Source organism: Eschrichtius robustus, chromosome 8 (genome assembly GCF_028021215.1).
Source record: "Eschrichtius robustus isolate mEscRob2 chromosome 8, mEscRob2.pri, whole genome shotgun sequence".
In the NCBI taxonomy this organism is placed as follows: domain Eukaryota; kingdom Metazoa; phylum Chordata; class Mammalia; order Artiodactyla; family Eschrichtiidae; genus Eschrichtius; species Eschrichtius robustus.
Window position 1 is genome coordinate 75,728,514 of NC_090831.1, and position 20,514 is coordinate 75,749,027.

Below are 20,514 nucleotides of genomic sequence, written 5' to 3' on the forward strand. Positions count from 1 at the left end.
TTAACATGAATTTTACATACGTGGCAAAAACTTTGCTACATAAAAGCACTAACTTGCTTGATTACTGCTGGTTTAGTCCAGGTTGAACACAGCTCTTTTTTCAGGGTCAATGGCTATATATGCCCTGCTGGTAGTAAAGTGGCCTTCTTGCTAACTGAGCTTTTAAAAAGCATACTCAAGAGATACTAAATGAGGGGGTAGTTTGATTAAGGACTTGTATGGGTAACTATTTTTTAAGACTGATTTAAATACAGTAGAAATGCGAGTTGAGATTTTAGATTATAGCAGAGAAAGTATGCCAAAGAAAGTAATAGTTTGTAACCTAAATGAATACTTTCATCCCTTTACAGTCATTAAAATGCATCTTACACTTTAATTTTGGCTTAAACATGTAAAAGCAAGTATTTTTTTATGCCTCAGATATCTGAACACCACCTTAGAAGGCCCTAAAAATTTAATACTAGTATTCATGGCAAAGTCTGTACTGAAGTAGAGTCCAATGTAAGTTTTTGATATGGCCATGCCAAGTTTCAGTATATTTTTCCTTGATTTTAATGGGTGTCTTATAATGATAAATTTTGAAGTGACTCAGAGCATGGAGATGTTAAATAAGGATTTGGCATTGAAGATTTAGTAGTAGAATGTGGCACAAAGTACATAATCAACAAATTTACCAAGTTCTAGGCACTGTTTGAGGCACTAGAGTTTCTTCAGTTAACAAACAGGCTCAATTTCCTGACCTCTTGCAGCATGAATTCTGGTGGGGAGAGATAGATGATAAACCAAAAAGCATAACACATTGTATGTCAAATAATATAAGTGTGATGGAGAAAATGAACCAGGAAAGAGGATATGAAGGCTTTGGGGTGGTAGAGTTTGAAATTTTAAAGTGTGTTTAGAAATGGCCTCTGAGAATTTGCCATTTCAGCAAAAACCTGAAGCAGATGAGTGATCCTTGCAAACATCTGTAGGAAGAGCATTTCGGGCGTGAAGAACAGCAAGTGAGAACGTCCCGAGGTGAGAACTTGTCAGCATGTTCCAGGAATAGCCAGGCAACCCTGTGGCAGGAGTGGGATGAGTAGAGATTTTTATAATAAATGGGGATTTTTATGTAGAGATTTTAGGCTTTGAGGGAGCATTGTTTTTACTTTGAGTGAAATAGGTCATTGGAGGGTTTTGAGCAGAAGAATAATATAACCTGACTTATATTTTAATAGAATCCCTCTGACTTCTATGTTGAAAACTACTCTGGCTTCTGTGTTCTCTTTTCCCTTCTCTGGGAGAGAGGTTCAGATAGGGCAGGTAAGAGATAACGATGTCACAGACTATCATGAAGAGAAGGTTTGGGGATGTATTTTGAAGAGAGTACTGGAAAGATTCGCTCATGGATTGGATGTGAGATGTGAGAGAAAGAGTCAACCATGAGTTGAGTGGCTTAAGTCAGTAAGTGGTTGAAGCTGCCATTTATCAGGATGGGAAGATTGTCGGAAAAGATTTGGGGAAGGGTACAATATGTGAGCAAGCTTTGATGGGCCTATAGGAATTCTCCAGGAGAGAGCAAGGGTGTGGAAGTAAAGACGTACTAGGCAAAGGGATCATTGTGTGCAGTGTCACTGGACCTTGGAAATACTTTAATTGCTTGGGAAGTGGTGAGATATTCAGTGTGGTGTAAGCAGTGTACATTAGGGGCTGGCAGACTATAGCTCACAGGCCAAATCCAGCACACTGCCTTTTCTTTTTTATGTCCCATGAGCTGTACAAACGGTTGAGAAAAAATTAAAAGAACAATGTATTTTGTGGCATGTGAAAATTAGACGAAATTCACATTTCAGTGTCCGCAAGTAAAGTTTGATTGGAATTCAACCATACTCATTCATTTATCTATTGCCTGTGGCTGTTTTTGCACTAAAATGGCATATTAAATTGTTGTGACAGAGACTAAATGGCCTGCAAAGGTGAAAATACTTACCCTCTTGCCCTTTATAGAAAAAGTTTGCTGGAGTCAAAATGGAGCATTATTTGGGGGCAGATCGTGAAGTACCTCGTGTGCCTTGCTAAGGAGTTGGGCCTTGATTGTAGGCAACAGAAAGACATCAAGGATGGCTATCTTCCTAAAATATTACAAATAATACAGGAAAAATCCTAGCCCAACCTTATTCCCAGGTGGAGGAACAAACATAGAGACAACAGTGATTTGCCCAGAGGTTCCCAGCACTTCAGTGCAAAGACCAGGCAAGGACTGTAGTGTGTCAGTGCTCAGAATCATAGTTTTACTCCTGTTCCTCATCATCTACTGTGGAGCTTCTGCATACAGGGAAGTTCCTCCAAAGATCTCATAGAATGTGTATGTCTGCTATAGAATGTCAGGAGAGATAATTACTAGAGTTTAATGTTTTATCCTAACTTACCTACATGTTTATTTCATAATCAATAAAATTTGAGAAAAGAAACTTCATAAACTTTGAATGTAATTATAATGAAAATTGAGCCATTATTTTAATAAAGTTTGATCCAGAGCAAAGCTGAATTAGGCTAAAATTCGGCACTTCTTCCTCTTCTTATTGGAATATTCTCATTTGACTCATTATCCCTTCATCCCATCCTATTTCCCTTAAGCTATGAAAAGGCAAGCGTTAGCAACAGGCCTGTAACCGGGTCTCTCATTATTGTCATGGATTCCCAAAATTAATGATTGGAGGCATATCACTAATTCTAGCTACTGTTGAATGGAGGAGCTTTTATGGATTTACAGCTTATTCCAGGGAGTCGAACCAAGAAGAAGCGTTAGGAAGGATTCTGTTATTGCCAGTGCTATGGTTGAACAGTATATCTGAGCTGGAAAACCCAACCACAGGGAAAATGATGGGGGTGTAAACAGGTAACAAATGGAAATGGGAATGTCATAGCAAACAGAGGTGGGACACATTCCAGGGAAGAATGCAGTAAGAGCAAGAGAATAATACCCTAAGCTATCTCAGGTCTAAGGCTGACAAATGGTGGATGCTGGGAGAAACGTCTTGATCTCTTTTTTCTGAAGAAGGGGAATTGGACTCTACTTGAATAATTTGAGAAAAGAAGTGATGCAGCGTCCTCTCATGAATGAACTTACTGCAGCTAACTACGGCTCTCTTTCAGGTCGTTATTTACAGGCTGTATTTACCATTCTGGTTATTTCTCAGTTGACCTGAGAGAAATGCTGTTGCTGAATCCTGCTGGATAGAGATGCCAAACGGCATCAGCATTCTGTGTGGGCGTAAGTCATGATGATGCATTGCTGCAGCAGCTGCCTGGATATGATGGAAAGCAGATTGCTGCCTTCTGCCAAGTATTTTAGAGCTTGATTTGTCCCTTTGAATATATCAAATGTAAATGTGCATGGAACACATTTAAAGAAAGCTGAAATGGAACCCAGTGATCCAATATTACCAGTAAGTCTCTTTTGGAGGTACACAGAGGATGGTTATGGGAAGCATTATGGTGCACTCAGATGGAGTTGTGTTTGAGGGTAGAAACTATCCAATTGACAGCCTCATGTGGCACACAGAATTTTTAACTGTAGCCTATATTTCCAAATTGCATAAATCCCATACATGTTAAATGGCAGCAACATATGTGGTAGCTTGATAAGCAATGACCTTGTCACGCCAGATATTCTTTGGAGACGGCTTTGGGTATTGAGTCAGTTTGAAATGTTTCTGGATGATCATCAATGGTAATAAGAGAGACTTGTTAACCCAAACAGTGACACTAGAGGGAGCTCTCTTTCAGAAATCACCATAGAGAAGCTAGTAAAGCTATACATAAATGAATGAAGTGAATAGCTATTCAACTGGAACACTCTAATCATCAACAACAATAGGAGAGGGTGTGTATCCTCCCCAAGGAAGGACTATTGGATATTCTAGTCACTCCTGAATGTGAAGTTTTTAAAGGCCAGTGGCCAAGAGTGTTCCAAAGGCTAGGTTGGGTGGATACCCTTATGGGAACAATATGGTAAGCCTGTATTATGCCACTGGACAGTGAGGTTTTTATCATTGTCATCTAATGACCCAAGTGTCATGGCTAGAAAATAAATGTCTTCCCTTTGTAACCGATTTGGATGCACAGACGATGAACCCACTGTGCTGTACCTATGGGAGGTAGAGGAGTGGCATTAGAAAATGATGCACGGGGACCTAACCTGTGTCTGTAACACTGTCCATTGGTGTCTGGGATATGGTTATATTAAACATCAGTGGAATCTAGAATGTCCCAAACAATACCTTCTAAGTCACCGTTCCCAGTCATTGGGAATGTGTGGTACACGTGAAAATTTCATTTGTGTTGGAAGGAATGCAGAATGATACCATAATTTTGACTAATTTCGTGGTGTGTTAAGTGTTACTTTAATCTTTCTGCCAAAGCTGTGTAGTGTAACACGTGGCTTGTTAATCAACGAAATTATACAATAATTAGAAAATATTTTGGGAGGTTGATTTGAAGCTCACAAATAATATATGCATGAAAACTAATTGGCCAGAAATATGAGTGAATTTGGCCTTATTTTAGAAATAATTGCATACACTATTAAACACCTCCATCAAAATATATAAATGGTTCAAATAACTATAGGTGAGAAAGAGAAAAGAGTAACCAAACTTGTAAGAGAATATCAAAAGTTACATGAAGGGATGTGGCCATAATTGAGTCCATTGGGTAGGCTCAATTTTGGTAGTTGTCAGGATGTTGTTGGACTTATTCTTCTGTATAAAATATTGTAAGACAAATAATGAAAAGAAACTCAAGAAATAAGTGTCAAGGAGGTATTGACTAATGTCAGAATGTGGATTGGAAAGGAAAATGCTAGACACAGACCTGCAAGTCATTTTCTCCGTTTGCTACGGGATGCCCCTGGAGAGAAAAATATACCAAAACCCCTTGTAAAAATCTAAAAGATAGAAATGGCAAACACAGCAATGGTATTTTCTAGCAAGAGTATTCTTACACATGGAGTATTTATAGTATATGTATCTAATCTGTCTAGGACTGCTTGTGTTAAACCTGTGAGAATTTAAGGGTCCTGGCTAACTGGAAAATATCACATAAGCTATGTTAACATCTGTGTACAAAATGGAGATATTTCATGACAGAAACACCTCTCTTTTATTAAAGTAATGCTTCTGCATACAACACTTAAAACTCATGTATTAAATCTAGACCACAGCAGGCACTAATGCAGCATTAAACAACCTGGAGAGTGGCATTGGCTATCCCAGACTTCTCCATCCTTCCCTTTTCTCATGATTTCCTGTCTCCTTGAAATTATTTGTACAGCTTAATTCTAGATAACATCTCTGATCCTTTGAATCTGATTTGACAATTCACGCCTTTTGATCATTTCAAGCTATAGCCCTCAATGCCCAAGACTGACCACTCTAACCCTTTAAATTGGCTTCCTAGGTTTTTCCACATCCAAGCCTTTCCTCTCTAAAGCCATATCAAAACTTGCCTGCTCCTTGATCCAGGTCTTCTAGATCTTGCTCTCAATTCACAAATTAATCATTAATAATTAATATATACTTATCATTATTATTATTATTATCTTTCTTAGTGTTCTCTGGTTAAAGAAATGGATCTGGGGTCACGTGTCTTAACACAGAACTATGGTGACAGGATACGTTATTTTCTGGTTTTCTAATTTATTTATTTACATCTTTATTGGAGTATAATTGCTTTACAATGTTGTGTTAGTTTCTGCTTTATAACAAAGTGAATCAGCTATACATATACATATATCCCCATATCCCCTCCCTCTTGCGTCTCCCTCCCACACTCCCTATCCCACCCCTCTAGGTGGTCACAAAGCACCGAGCTGATCTTCGTGTGCTATGCAGCTGCTTCCCACTAGCTATCTGTTTTATATTTGGTAGTGTATATATTTCAATGCTACTCTCTCACTTCGTCCCAGCTTACCCTTCCCCCTCCCCATGTCCTCAAGTCCATTCTCTACATCTGCATCTTTATTCCTGTCCTGCCCCTAGGTTCATCAGAACCTTTTTTTTTTTTTTTAGATTCCATATATATGTGTTAGCATGCAGTATTTGTTTTTCTCTTTCTGACTTACTTCACTCTGTATGACAGACTCTAGGTCCATCCACCTCACTACAAATAACTCAATTTCGTTTCTTTTTATGGCTGAGTAATATTCCATTGTATATATGAGCCACATCTTCTTTATCCATTCATCTGTCAATGGACACTTAGGTTGCTTCCATGTCCTGGCTATTGTGCATAGAGCTGCAATGAACATTGTGGTACATGACTCTTTTTGAATTATGGTTTTCTCAAGTATATGCCCAGTAGTGGGATTGCTGGGTCACATGGTAGTTCTATTTTTTGCTTTTTGAGGAACCTCCATACTGTTCTCCATAGTGGCTGTATCAATTTACATTCCCGCCAACAGTGCAAGAGGGTTCCCTTTTCTCCACACCCTCTCCAGCATTTATTGTTTGTATTTTTGATAATGGCCATTCTGAGCAGTGTGAGGTAATACCTCATTGTAGTTTTGATTTGCATTTCTCTAATGATTAGTGATGTTAAGCATCCTTTCATGTGTTTTTTGGCAATCCATATATCTTCTTTGGAGAAATGTCTATTTAGGTCTTCTGCCCATTTTTGGGTTGGGTTTTTTGTTTTTTTGATATTGAGCTGCATGAGCTGTTTCTATATTTTGGAGATTAATCCTTTGTCCGTTGCTTCATTTGCAAATATTTTCTCCCATTCTGAGGGTTGTCTTTTTGTCTTATTTATGTTTTCTTTTGCTGTGCAAAAGCTTTTAAGTTTCATTAGGTCCCATTTGTTTACTTTTGTTTTTATCTCCATTTCCCTACAAGGTGGGTAAAAAAGGATCTTTCTGTGATGTATGTCATAGAGTGTTCTGCCTATGTTTTCCTCTAAGAGTTTTATAGTGTCTGGCCTTACATTTAGGTCTTTAATCCATTTTGAGTTTATTTTTGTGTATGGTGTTAGGGAGTGTTCTAATTTCATTCTTTTACATGTAGCTGTCCAGTTTTCCCAGCACTACTTATTAAAGAGGCTGTCTTTTCTCCATCGTATATTCTTGCCTCTTGTATCAAAAATAAGGTGACCATATGTGCGTGAGATTATCTCTGGGCTTTCTATGCTGTTCCATTGATCTATATTTCTGTTTTTTTGCCAGTAGCATACTGTCTTGAATACTGTAGGTTTGTAGTATAGTCTGAAGTCAGGGAGCCTGATTCCTCCAGCTCCGTTTTTCTTTCTCAAGATTGCTTTGGCTATTTGGGGTCTTTTGTGTTTCCATACAAACTGTGAAAGTTTTTGTTCTAGTTCTGTGAAAAATGCCATTGGTAGTTTGATAGGGATTGCATTGATTCTGTACATTGCTTTGGGTAGTATAGTCATTTTCGCAATATTGATTTGTCCAACCCAAGAACATGATATATCACTTCATTTGTTTATATCATCTTTAATTTCTTCCATCAGTGTCTTATAGTTTTCTGCATACAGGTCTTTTGTCTCCTTAGGTAGGTTTATTCCTAGGTATTTTATTGTTTTTGTTGCAATGGTAAATTGGATTGTTTCCTTAATTTCTCTTTCTGATCTCTCTTTGTTAGTGTATAGGAATGCAAGAGATTTCTGTGCATTAATTTTGTATCCTGCTGCTTTACCAAATTCATTAATTAGCTCTAGTACTTTTCTGGTAACATCTTTAGGATTCTCTATGTATAGTATCATGTCATCTGCAAACAGTGACAGTTTTACTTCTTTTCCAATTTGGATTCCTTTTATTTCTTTTTCTTCTCTGATTGCTGTGGCTAAAACTTGCAAAACTATGTTGAATACTAGTGGTGAGAGTGGGCAACCATGTCTTGTTCCTGATCTTAGAGGAAATGGTTTCAGTTTTTCACCATTGAGAATGATGTTGGCTGTGGGTTTGTCATATATGGCCTTTATTATGTTTAGGTAGGTTCCCTCTATGCCCACTTTCTGGAGAGTTTTTATCATAAATGGGTGTTGAATTTTGTTGAAAGCTTTTTCTGCATCAACTGAGATTATCATATGGTTTTTATTCTTCAATTTGTTAATATGGTGTATCACATTTATTGATTTGCATATATTGAAGAATTCTTGCATTCCTTGGATAAATCCCACTTGATCATGGTGTATGATCCTTTTAATGTGTTGTTGGATTCTGTTTACTAGTATTTTGTTCAGGATGTTTGCGTCTATGTTCATCAGTGATATTGGCCTGTAGTTCTCTTTTTTTGTGACATCTTTGTCTGGTTTTGGTATCAGGGTGATGGTGGCCTCCTAGAATGAGATTGGAAGTGTTCCTCCCTCTACTATACTTTGGAAGAGGTTGAGAAGGATAGGTGTTAGCTCTTCTCTAAATGTTTGATAGAATTCACCTATGAAGCCATCTGGTCCCGGGTTTTTGTTTGTTGGAAGATTTTTAATCACAAGTTCAATTACAGTGCTTGTGATTGGTCAGTTCATATTTTCTGTTTCTTCCTGGTTCAGTTGGAAGGTTGTGCTTTTCTAAGATTTTGTCCATTTCTTCCAGGTTGTCCATTTTATTGGCATATAGTTGCTTGTAGTAATCTCTCATGATCCTTTGTATTTCTTCAGTGTCAGTTGTTACTTCTTTTTCATTTCTAATTCTGTTGATATGAGTCTTCTCCCCCTTTTTCTTGATGAGTCTGACCAATGGTTTATCAATTTTGCTTATCTTCTCAAAGAACCAGCTTTTAGCTTTATTGATCTTTGCTATTGTTTCTTTTGTTTGTTTCTATTTCTTTTGTCTCTGCTCTGATCTTTATTATGTTTTCCCTTCTGCTAAGTTTGGGTTTTGTTTGTTCTTCTTTCTCTAGTTCCTTTACGTGTAAGGTTAGATTGTTTATTTGAGATTTTTCTTGTTTCTTGAGGTAAGATTGTATTGCTATAAACTTCCCTGTTAGAACTGCTTTTGTTGCATCCCATAGGTTTCGGGTTGTCGTGTTTTCATTGTCATTTGTTTCTAGGTATTTTTGTTTTCCTCTTTGATTTCTTCAGTGATCTCTTGGTTATTTAGTAGCGTATAGTTTAGCCTCCATGTGTTTTTTTTTTTTTTTACGTTGTTTTTTTCTGTAATTGTTATGTAGTCTCATAGCATTGTGGTTGGAAAAGATACTTGAAACAATTTCAATTTTCATAAATTTACCAAGGCTTGATTTGTGACTCAAGATACAATCTATCCTGGAGAATGTTCCATGAGCACTTGAGAAGAAAGTGTTTTCTGTTGTTTTTGGATATCAATTAAGTCCATCTTGTTTAATGTATCATTTAAAGCTTGTGTTTCCTTATTTATTTTCATTTTGGATGATCTGTCCATTGGTGAAAGTGGGGTGTTAAGGTCCCCTACTATGATTGTGTTACTGTCGATTTCCCCTTTTATGGCTGTTAGCATTTGCCATATGTATTGTGGTGCTCCTATGTTGTGTGCATAAATATTTACAGTTGTTATATCTCTTCTTGGATTGATCCCTTGATCATTATGTAGTGTCCTTCCTTGTCTCTTGTAATAGCCTTTGTTTTAAAGTCTATTTTGTGTGATATGAGAATTGCTACTCTAGCTTTCTTTTGATTTCCATTTGCATGGAATATCTTTTTCCATTCCCTCACTTTCAGTCTGTATGTGTCCCTAAGTCTGAAATGGGTCTCTTGTAGAGAGCATATATATGGGTCTTCTTTTTGTATCCATTCAGCCAGTCTATGTCTTTTGGTTAGAGCACTTAATCCATTTACATTTAAGGTAATTATCAATATGTATGTTCCTATTACCATTTTCTTAATTGTTTTGGGTTTGTTTTTGTAGGTCTTTTCCTTCTCTTGTCTTTCCTGCTTAAGAGAAGTACGTTTAGCATTTGTTGTAAAGCTGGTTTGGTGGTGCTGAATTCTCTTAGCTTTTGCTTGTCTGTAAAGGTTTTAATTTTTCTGTCAAATCTGAATGAGATTCTTGCTGGGTAGAGTAATCTTGGTTGTAGGTTCTTCCCTTTCATCACTTGAAATATGTCCTACCACTCCCTTCTGGCTTGCAGAGTTTCTGCTGAAAGATCAGCTGTTAACCTTATGGGGATTCCCTTTTATGTTATTTGTTGCCTTTCCCTTGCTGCTTTTAATATTTTTTCTTTGCATTTAATTTTTGATAGTTTGATTAATATGTGTCGTAGTGTGTTTCTCCTTGGATTTATCCTGTATGGGATTCTCTGCACTTCGTGGACTTGACTATTTCCTTTCCCATATTAAGGAAGTTTTCCACTATAATCTCTTCAGATATTTTCTCAGACCCTTTCTTTTCTCTTCCTCTTCTGCTTCCCCTATAATTCGAATGTTGATGCATTTAATGTTGTCCCAGAGGTCTCTGAGACTGTCCTCAATTCTTTTCATTCCTTTTTCTTTATTCTGCTCTGTGGCAGTTATTTCCACTATATTATCTTCCAGGTCACTTATCCATTCTTCTGCCTCAGTTATTCTGCTAATTATTCCTTCTATAGAATTTTTTACTTCATTTATTGTGTTGTTCATCATTGTTTGTTTGCTCTGTAGTTCTTCTAGGTCCTTGTTAAACGTTTCCTGTATTTTCTCCATTCTATTTCCAAGATTTTGCATCACCTTTACTATCATTACTCTGAATTCTTTTTCAGGTAGACTGCTTATTTCCTCTTCATTTGTTTGGTCTCGTGGGTTTTTACCTTGCTCCTTCATCTGCTGCATATTTCTCTGTATTTTCATTTTGCTTAACTTACTGTGTTTGGGGTCTCTTTTTCACAGGCTGCGGGTTTGTAGTTCTCATTAGTTTTGGTGTCTGTCCCCAGTGCTTGAGGTTGGTTCAGTGGCTTGTGTAGGCTTCCTGGTGGAGGGGGCTGGTGCCTCTGTTCTGGTGGGTGGGGCTCTATCTTGTCCTTCTGGTGGGCAGGGCTACATCCGATGGTGTTTTGGAGTGTCTGTGAAGTTAATATGACTTTAGGCAGCCTCTCTGCTAACGGGTGGGGTGTGTTCCTGTCTTGCTAGTTGTTTGGCATGGGGCATCCAGCACTGGAGCTTGCTGGCCATTGGGTGGAGCTGGGTCTTAGTGTTGAGACAGAGATCTCTGGGAGAGCTCTCGCCAATTGATATTACATGGGACCGGGAGGTCTCTGGTGGTCCAGTGTCCTGGACTTGGCTCTCTCACCTTGGAGGCTCAGACCTGACACCCAGCCAGAGCACCAAGACCCTGTCACCCACACGGCTCAGAAGAAAAGGAAGAAAAACAAGGAAGAGAAAAAAATAAATAAAAGAGAGCAACCAAACCAGTTAACAATCCACCAATGATAATAAGCACTAAAAACTAATATAAATATAAAAATCAGAAAAAAATCAGCTGCAGACAGCAAACCCCAAATCTACAATTGCTCCCAAAGTCCACCACCTCAATTTTTGGTGATTTGTTGTCTATTCAGGTATTCCACAGGTGCAGGGTACCTCAAGTTGATTGTGGGGATTTAATCAGCTGCTCCTGGGGCTGCATGGAGAAATTTCCCTTTCTCTTCTTTGTTCTCACAACTCGTGAGGTTCAGCTTTGGTTTTGACCCCGCCTCTGTGTGTAGGTTGCCCTCAGGTGTCTGTTCCCCATTGAGACAGGAGGTGGTTAAAGCAGAGGCTGATTAGGGCTCTCTTGCTCTCTCAGGCTGGGGAGAGGGAAGGGTACGGTAGTCATAATTGGAATGCAGGGTGAGCCTGCAGTTGCAGAGGCCAGCGTGACAGTGCAACAACCTGTGGCACACCGTGTGTGTTCTTCTGGGGAACTTGTCCCTGGAGTTTGGGACCCTGGCAGTGGTGTGTTGCACAGGCTCCCTTGGGGGCTGTGGGTAGTGACCTGTGCTTGCACACAGGACTGTTGGTGGCAGTGGCAGCAGCATTAGCATTTCATCCCCGTCTCTGGGGTCTGAGGTGATAGCCGCAGCTTGCACCTGTCTCTGGAGTCACTTAGGCAGTGCTCTGCCTTCTGTGGGCACATGGGGAAGGAATCCCCTCTCCCTGTGCTCCCCAAAATAATGGTCTCTTGCCTATTAGGCAGGTCCAGACATTTTCCCTGACTCTCTCCCTGCTAATTGTGGCACGCTAGCCCCCTTCAGGCTGTGTTCACGCAGCCAACCCCAGTCCTCTCCCTGGGATCTGACCTCTGAAGCCTGAGCCTCAGCTCCCAGCCCCCACCCGCCCTGGTGGGTGAGCAGACAAGCCTCTCAAGCTGGTGAGTGCTGGTTGGCAGCGATCCTCTGTGCGGGAATCTCTCCACTTTGCCCTCCGCGACCCTGTGGCTGTGCTCTCCTCCGTGGCTCGGAAGCTTCCCCGTCTCTACCAGTGAAGGGGCTTCCTAGTGTGTGGAAGCTTTTCCTCCTTCACAGCTCCCTCCCAGAGGTGCAGGTCCCATCCCTATTCTTTTGTCTCTGTTTTTTCTTTTACCCTACCCAGGTACGTGGGGATTTTCTTGCATTTTGGGAAGTCTGAGGTCTTCTGCCTGTGTTCAGTAGGTGTTCTGTAGGAGTTGTTCCACATGTAGATGTATTTTTGATGTATTTGTGCAGAGGAAGGTGATCTCCACGTCTTACTCTGCCATCTTGAAGGTCCCCCTCTTTTTTTTTTTAATTAATTTTTACTGGAGTATAGTTGACTTACAATGTTGTGTTAGTTTCTGCTGTACAGCAAAGTTAATCAGTTAACAGCAAAGTGAATCAGTTATACATATACATATATTCACTCTTTTTTAGATTCTATTCCCATATAGGTCATTACAGAATATTGAGTTGAGTTCCCTGTGCCATACATTAGGTCCTTATTAGTTATCTATTTCATATATAGTAGTGTGTATATGTCAATACCAGTGTCTCAATTTATCCAATTCAAAAGGAGGTGACGTCTTTTACCTTTCGAACCATCCATGTGACTTTTTCTTACTGCCTTTCTTGACATATTCAGCCTTGAAATAAATTTTTTGTAAACATGTCTTATTTCTAGAATTAGGACAGAAATGTATGTCACTATTTTCTAAATCTCCCACAGTGTTTGGCAGAATGTATTTTCTCTAAAGGCAGTTCATGAATATTTGACAAATTAAACTGAGTGGACAGATAAGCCTTTTTGTTTTCCTCACAACAGGGGATATTGTGATGATAACATTATTAGCATAAATAAAGAAATTCTACTCCAGTTTATTTTCTAATATCCCGCCCTTAGAAAAAGGAGATGAAACGTCTTTCATTTTTTATGTTTTCTTTATTGTGAGGAAAAAGACAAAGATTTATTTTTCTTTTTGGTGGGGGTGGGAAGCACCTTCAAGGAATTTTATTCAATTTGTCCAGCAGATTTCAGAAAATTCCTGAATTTGCCAGCAATCAAATATATGGGAGAAATGAAAAATCAGAGAATTAGGGAAATTAGGAAGCCTATTATGTATTACTGATCTGAGTTATCAGTATCTGAGGTTTAATGAACAGTCACTGAAAAGGAAAGAATAGAGAAAATTGGCATTTAGAGAAACTTGTAATTTGTTCCTAAGAAATGTTCACATTGAGGTCCAATTAAGATCAAAATAGTTTTTATTGGTAGTTCATTAAACCCAACAGATGGCCAGTGATTTCTACTGAGGGAATTATAGTTTACAAATGATGATTTTGAGAAGTACTTAGATACTTGAATGCTTTGAGGGCACGTTCTCTTAAGGGCACCTCCTACCATTCCCCATCCATTGATGTGCAGAGAGCCTGATCTATCACCCAGAGGAGCAAGGGCTGTGGGAAGTTCAGAGGCTGGACCTTTGCACGTTAGGGTCTTCACATAAGGCACTCAGAGAAAACAGTCAGTCTTTAGTATTTTCTTGCTTCAGTCACTTTTCTCCTGCAATTAGGCCAAGGTCAGGGATCTTTTGATATTTTATCTATGTGTAAGCGGATAGCCAAGTGAGGGAAAAAAAGATGACAATTCTCTTCAGAGGGTTGTCTTTAACTGTCTCATCTGAAACTGTTAATAAAACTCTACAAGTCTAAAATCAACTTTGCTAGGAAAATGACATTATATAGCCTTATGCACTTAAAATAAAAACTTTCTTTGTTTTTCTAAGAACTTAATAGTATTCTTATGAAGTAGATACATATAAAATATTGCACATCTTCATTAAACAGAGACATTGGTGTGGGCTGTAGCTTAAATGGGTCACCTTCTCACTATCTGTTTTACTGGCCACAGAGGAAGTTGTCAGTATGTTTGTGTTTTGTCTATGTGGATACAATAGCAATACTATTTATTAAATTTTGCTTTCTTGACTTACAGAAAAAACATCCAATATGGAGACTTTCTTTGTCAACATATCTCTGAGAAAAACATTTTCCTTTCTTTAGAAAATAATTTTCTGTTAGGATTATTTCTAGGAGGCTTATCAAAGTTTAATGTGATATGCTAGTCTTTATTCTGGAAGTTGGTATTTAAGTGCTATAGTGTAATACTCAAAAAGTCTTAAAATTTAGTCTCAGATCAGTGGTGTGATAAAAAATCTATAACCAATAAATAATTTCATAGAAACTCAAAAATTTCCTTGCATTTCTCAAATACCCTGAAAAGCAATAACTTTTGCTCATGCTAGAAATAACTCAAAAAATTTTTTCTCAATAATTAACTTTTGTTCCTTCATATAAATTTTAACGCTGTCTAGTTGATAAAACTCTCCATGTAAGATTGCTTCAGGAATTGGCTCATACTTAAAGGAAGGAAGGAAAGATCATTTTCCAGTCATGTCCCAGAACTTGATAGCTGAGGGACACCAAGAACTTGACTAGTTTCCTCATCTCCAATCTTACTAATTCACTATTTTCTTAAAAACAAGTTGATGAAACAAACAAGCAAACAACAAACAGACAAAAACAGGCTTGCTTACTGCTTCTAGCTCAGAAACTTTCAATGACCCTATTTCATGTTCTGTTAGAACCAAATTTCTCTGCGTGGCTTTTGTCTCTTTTTACATTCTGGCTACGTTGCTAGCTCTCAAATTCACTTCCTCCAGCCTGGTCTCTTTATGGTTTCATGAACATGGCATATATATTCATTCTTACACATCGTTAATAATGGTGTTTCTTTGTCCGGAAATTCCATCTCCTCACCTGCTTATTCCCACCTAGTCCAAGGAGAATGCAGGCATTACCAGCTTTTTGAAATCTTCCCTGACAACCTCAGCAGTTTTTGAATCGATTCTCCTAGTACATTTACATTGTATTACATAAAATGCTTTATATAATTAGTGCAACATTTCATTTATCTGTTAGTGTTGCAAATGATTGCTTTCACAAGAGTGAGTTTTCTGGAATATGAAAGCACTGAAATGTCTTCATTTTTATATAATTTTGTATGAAATATTTCTGTCAAGTACTACAAGCATCTCTGCCTAATTAAATAAAGAATACAGAGCATACTTAAAACTACTGATGGTTCAGGATCATTACTGAGAACGTCAATTATTATATTATGCTATAATATAGTAAATACCAAGGCATTTGCTCTATGTAAACATTCTTCTGAGTTCATATTTTCTTTAGTTTCTTTCCTTGATCATAGACTTTCAGGTGTCATCTCCTCTGTAACCCATGTTCCCACCTTTATAATAAGACTGCATTTTCCATCTGTCTATTCTACCCCTTTTAGATGGACTGGACCTTCCTTGTTGGTGACAAGTGCACTGCAGAGCAATAAAGGCAGCACGCCATCTTAATTTCTAGGGGCTTGTGCTAACTTATTTGAGCCTACACCACATCAGGAGAATGATTTCTAACTCTTCCCAGTCCTGGGGAGTCCTTTTACACCATTGTGACAACCAGATAGATTGGGTAAGTGGATATAGGAGTATTGAGTTGATTGACATCAACATATGTATCTTTGAGGTCTTTGCCTGATCTCCAACTGAATCTGGACTTGCTATAAATGTACTATTGGGTTTTTTTTCTTCTTTTAAAAAAAAATTATTTATTTATTTTTGGCTGTGTTGGGTCTTTGTTGCTGTGCACAGGCTTTCTCTAGTTACGGCGAGCGGGGGCTACTCTTCGTTGTGGTGTGCAGGCTTCTCATTGCGGTGGCTTCTCTTGTTGTGGAGCACGGGCTCTAGGCGGGTGGGCTTCTGTAGTCATGGCTCGTGGGCTCTAGAGCGCAGGCTCAGTAGTTGTGGCTCGCGGGCTCTAGAGTGCAGGCTCAGTAGTTGTGTGGTGCATGGGCTTAGTTGCTCCGCAGCATGTGGGATCTTCCCGGACCAGGGCTCGAACCCATGTCCCCTGCATTGGCAGGTGCATTCTTAACCACTGCGCCACCAGGGAAGCTCTGTACTATTGTTTTATCGTATTTCATGTCTTCCTTTCCTCAATGTGATAAAATTAGAAAAATGTCTTTTGTACATTTACCATAAAATAGGTACGTTTTAGATGATGAAAAATAATAATTATTTATGTTTATATCTGCTTTATATTATAGAAGATTTCTCATACATTACCAGTTTAAACCTCATAAACATACTGCATTGTAATTTATGACACGTTAATTTTACAGATGAATAAAGGGAAGTTTAGAGAGAGAAAGAGGTTATGCTGTTGGTACATGGGTTTCAAACTCAAGTCTTCTGACCCCTATTCCAGTGTATCCTCAAGTATTACTTTACCCTCTGAGCAAGGCATTGCACTAGCCTTCAAGAAGCTTCTTGCTCACTCAGGATGAATAAAATGAACACAGAATAACTACATAATTAGGATGTGATAAGTGCTCTGCAGAGGTGTGGCAGTGCAGTGGAAATTTGAAGGTGTGGTGTGGTGTGTAATTGTGTGTCTGAGTGCTTGCTCAAAGCAAAACATATAAGAAAGTCATTGATATTTATAAGGAAGAAACATCCTAAGAAATAGGCTTTGGTATGTGTAGTGTTTGGAAAATAGATACTGAATGGAATATGATGGCAGACAGAGGCATAGGTAGGAGAAACACAGACTTGTACAGTTTGATACAAAGTACACATAGGAGATTTGTACAGGATTAGTGGAGATTTATGGTATATATCAAGGAGAGCTGTGATTACCATGCTGAGGATTATGTCCTTAAAACTGTTTCTTGTTTATGGGGGTCTTGGTTTAATGGTGAGAGATGGAATTAGATATCATGTTATAATGAATTCATTTTTTTCCTTGGTTGAAGAAACGGTGAGATCGACATGTAAGCTTCTTGACTAAGAGGCTGATATTAATTAATTTGCTCTTGATTGTGATGTTCCAGACAGCATTTGTTTGTATGCTGGTGCATAGGAAATTTGGAGATTTCTGCTTGTTTGTGTCATCCAATACTCTTGTTTCCACTCCAGATACAGATTCTTTAGTAGTCACTGGAGAAGAGATGAGTAGTGTTATAAAGACCCCTCACTGGGATTTTAATTAAAGGTAGTGTATTTATGCACCAAGAAGAAGGTCATTAGAAATTATTAATGACACAATTTAAACTCCATAGGAAGAATTTTATATTTTTCGATAACTTGTCTTTAATATGGGTGCAATTTACATCATTTTCACTTTCATTTTACCTAAAGCTTTGGTAATGCTCTTTTGTTTTTCTAAACAATGATTGTATTGACCAACTGCTTACTTTAAAAATGTGTCTCTTTAAGACAAATCATTAAGATCAGTTACTTGACTAACTGCTTGGTTGATCTGTTAACTCAGGTAAAATGAACTCCTTAGTCCCTTGTAGAAAAAAAATCTGCAATATCTAAAATATAAATAAGCCCTCTTTTTCTTCCTCTCCATTTTAGTGGGCACACTAAATGTGCAAAGGTTTTTGCCTTTGCCTTATCTTCCCACATGACTTTAAGGATTAAGTAATTCCTAGCAAAGAAACAAAAGCAAAGCCATCCTACTCCTCAAAGAATTCAAGTGAAACCTGGTAATAAGATGAAGTATAAGCCCAGGACACAGGAAGAACCAAACTGGGACTGCAAAAAACAGCCCACATGATGGTGAACATTTTTGTGCTGTATTGAATTCAAGCTAGAAAGATACTCTGAAAATATTTTGATGCAGTTTTTTTTTTTTTAAAGAAAAATGTCAGGTACTGAAGCTTTTAAACTTTTATTCACGCATTGAATAAAAAATTTTTATATGTGTGGCTGTGGGCTGTTTTGAACTAAGAATAAAATCTGAAACATTTTATTTGAAGGAGCACTTTTATAATCAAGTTTCCAAATTAGAATAAACCTTTTGAAGCTCAAATAATCCTTCAACTATCATTGGGTTTAGTTCTATTGGTACCTGATATTTTTAGGCTTTAGTGGATAATATAAAAGTAACTTGATTTTCTCTATAAGTCAGTTTAAATTTTGAGCCATGGCTTTCAGTTTTTCTAAGAGCTAAAATCAGAAAATACATCATACTCCTGTATAGTGCCATCTATTCCTATTTAAGAAGATTTACAGAAAAACTATTGTATCTTATTATTATGGCCAGAAGCACCACATTTGCATTATTTGCAAACAAAAAGTTATATCCATATCCTGATGTAAATTCATTGTATGATTCTATTAATTTGTTACTTTCCAAAATATAGTTTTCTTTAAAAGTGAAAAATTTTTACCTAAATTTTTGTGTCTTTTGTATATAATCACTAAAAGATATATTTGTGTTTAAACACTGTCTCTCTAGTTCCTTGCAAGTGTCAGACAATGACATTTCTCAGTTTTGTATTCCATCTATTCACTGATGATCTCAAATTTGTATCTCCAAACTGAGTTACTCTCCTGAGCTTCATAGTCACATATACAGCATCTTATCTGAGATCCCCATTTGGAGATCTAATAGGTATTTGACACTTAATGTGTCTAAATAGAAGTATAGATGCTCTAGTCTCTCACCTCAATCCCAAATCTAATTTCTTCCAAGCCATTATATCTCCGATTATGCAAACTGCTCAATAAAAAGAAAAAAGAAAATCAAGAAGTCATTCTTGGCTCTTTTCTTTCTTTCATATTTGCAACCAGTGTGTCAATAAGCTATATACCCGCCTCCCTTCTAAAATAACTATATTCGAAATCTGACCTCTTCTCTTTATTTTCCTTGACACAGCCAGTCCAAATAACCATAATTCTTGCCCTCATTTCTACAATAGCCTCCTGTAACCATTCTGCTGAAAACCTTCCAAAGACTACATTGTACATGAAAAAAGCCAGTGCCAGAGAATCCTAGCACTCACCAATATCCTAGTTTCTTTTTTTTTTAATAAAGAACCGAAATTTATTTCTCACAGTCCTTTTTTTTTTTTAATTTGAAGTATAGTTGATTTACAATCTTGTGTTAGTTTCAAGTGTACAGCAAAGTGATTCAGTGCCATATATATATATATAAGTATATATATTCTTTTTCAGATTCTTTTCCCTTATACGTTATTACAAAATATGGCATATAGGTCCCTGTGCTATACAGTAGGTCCTTGTTGGTTGTCTGTTTTATTAATCAATATATATAGTAGTGTGTATATGTTAATCCCAAACTCCCAATTTATACCCCCCCCCATGTTTCCCCTTTGGTAAGAGGATCCCATGTGGGATCCTCTACTCTCTCTCCCTGCTGGGTGGCAGAGTTGGAGACCATGTGTTAAGGGTGGTATTCCCGCAAGATGAAAGGAGGATGGGTTCTTCATTGTCTCCATGGAGCAAACCACCCACCCTAGCCAACTCTTATTGGAATGTAAGGTGTGTAAGAAATAAAGCTTTACTTTGGTAAGTCTCAGTTTTAGTCCCCATGTCATTCCGCTCCTGTCCATCTCTTCAACCTCATTTTTTTTAATACTCTCTCCTTTCTCACTAAGCCCCAGTTACCCTGGATTTCTTTCTGTCCTATGAATTCACACAGATGAGAACCTTAGCACTTGCTATCCTTCTGCTTGGATTGATCTTTCCTTCAAATCAAAACATGACTACTTCCTTCTCTTCAAACAGATTATCAACTCAAAGGCCATTTCTTCAAAGAGGTCTTCTCTGACCACCCAATCCAAAACAGCCTCCCTTACTGGTCACTTTCTGTAACGTTACACTGACGCATCTTCTTCTCGGCAATTATGAGTACCTGAAATTATATTGTGTTTATTTTTTGCTCCTCAATTTCTAAAATGTCAGCTCAATAAGAGGAAGGATTCTTTTTTTTAAGTTGAAATGTACAATATTATGTTAGTTCTAGGTGTACTACACAGTGATTTGACATTTGCATATATTATGAAATGATAACCATGAGAAATCTAGTAACCATTAGTCCCCTTACAAAGTTATGATGATATTATTGACCATAAACATTCCTTATGCTATATGTTACATCCCCCTGGCTTATTTATTTTGTAACTGGGTTTTGTACCTTTTAATCACCTGCACCTATTTTGCTGCCCCCTTCTTCATAACCATCCATTTGTTCTTTGTATCTGTGA

At 37.8% G+C, this 20,514-nt stretch overlaps 1 long non-coding RNA gene and 1 pseudogene across 13 annotated transcripts in view; one reads left to right on the top strand and one right to left on the bottom strand.

Moving 5' to 3' along the window:
* The window catches only part of LOC137768709 (small ribosomal subunit protein eS24 pseudogene), a 28,663-nt pseudogene extending 27,628 nt beyond the window's left edge, over positions 1 to 1,035 (bottom strand).
* The window catches only part of LOC137768014 (uncharacterized), a 695,061-nt gene that overhangs the window by 268,093 nt on the left and 406,454 nt on the right, over positions 1 to 20,514 (top strand). For 2 of the 13 annotated variants that reach the window (XR_011074674.1, XR_011074679.1), the window contains one exon: positions 15,727 to 15,908. The exons of the other annotated variants lie outside the window; for them this stretch is intronic. This is a non-coding gene — a long non-coding RNA (uncharacterized lncRNA). The remainder of the gene's footprint in view (positions 1 to 15,726; positions 15,909 to 20,514) is intronic. 13 annotated transcript variants of the gene reach the window in all.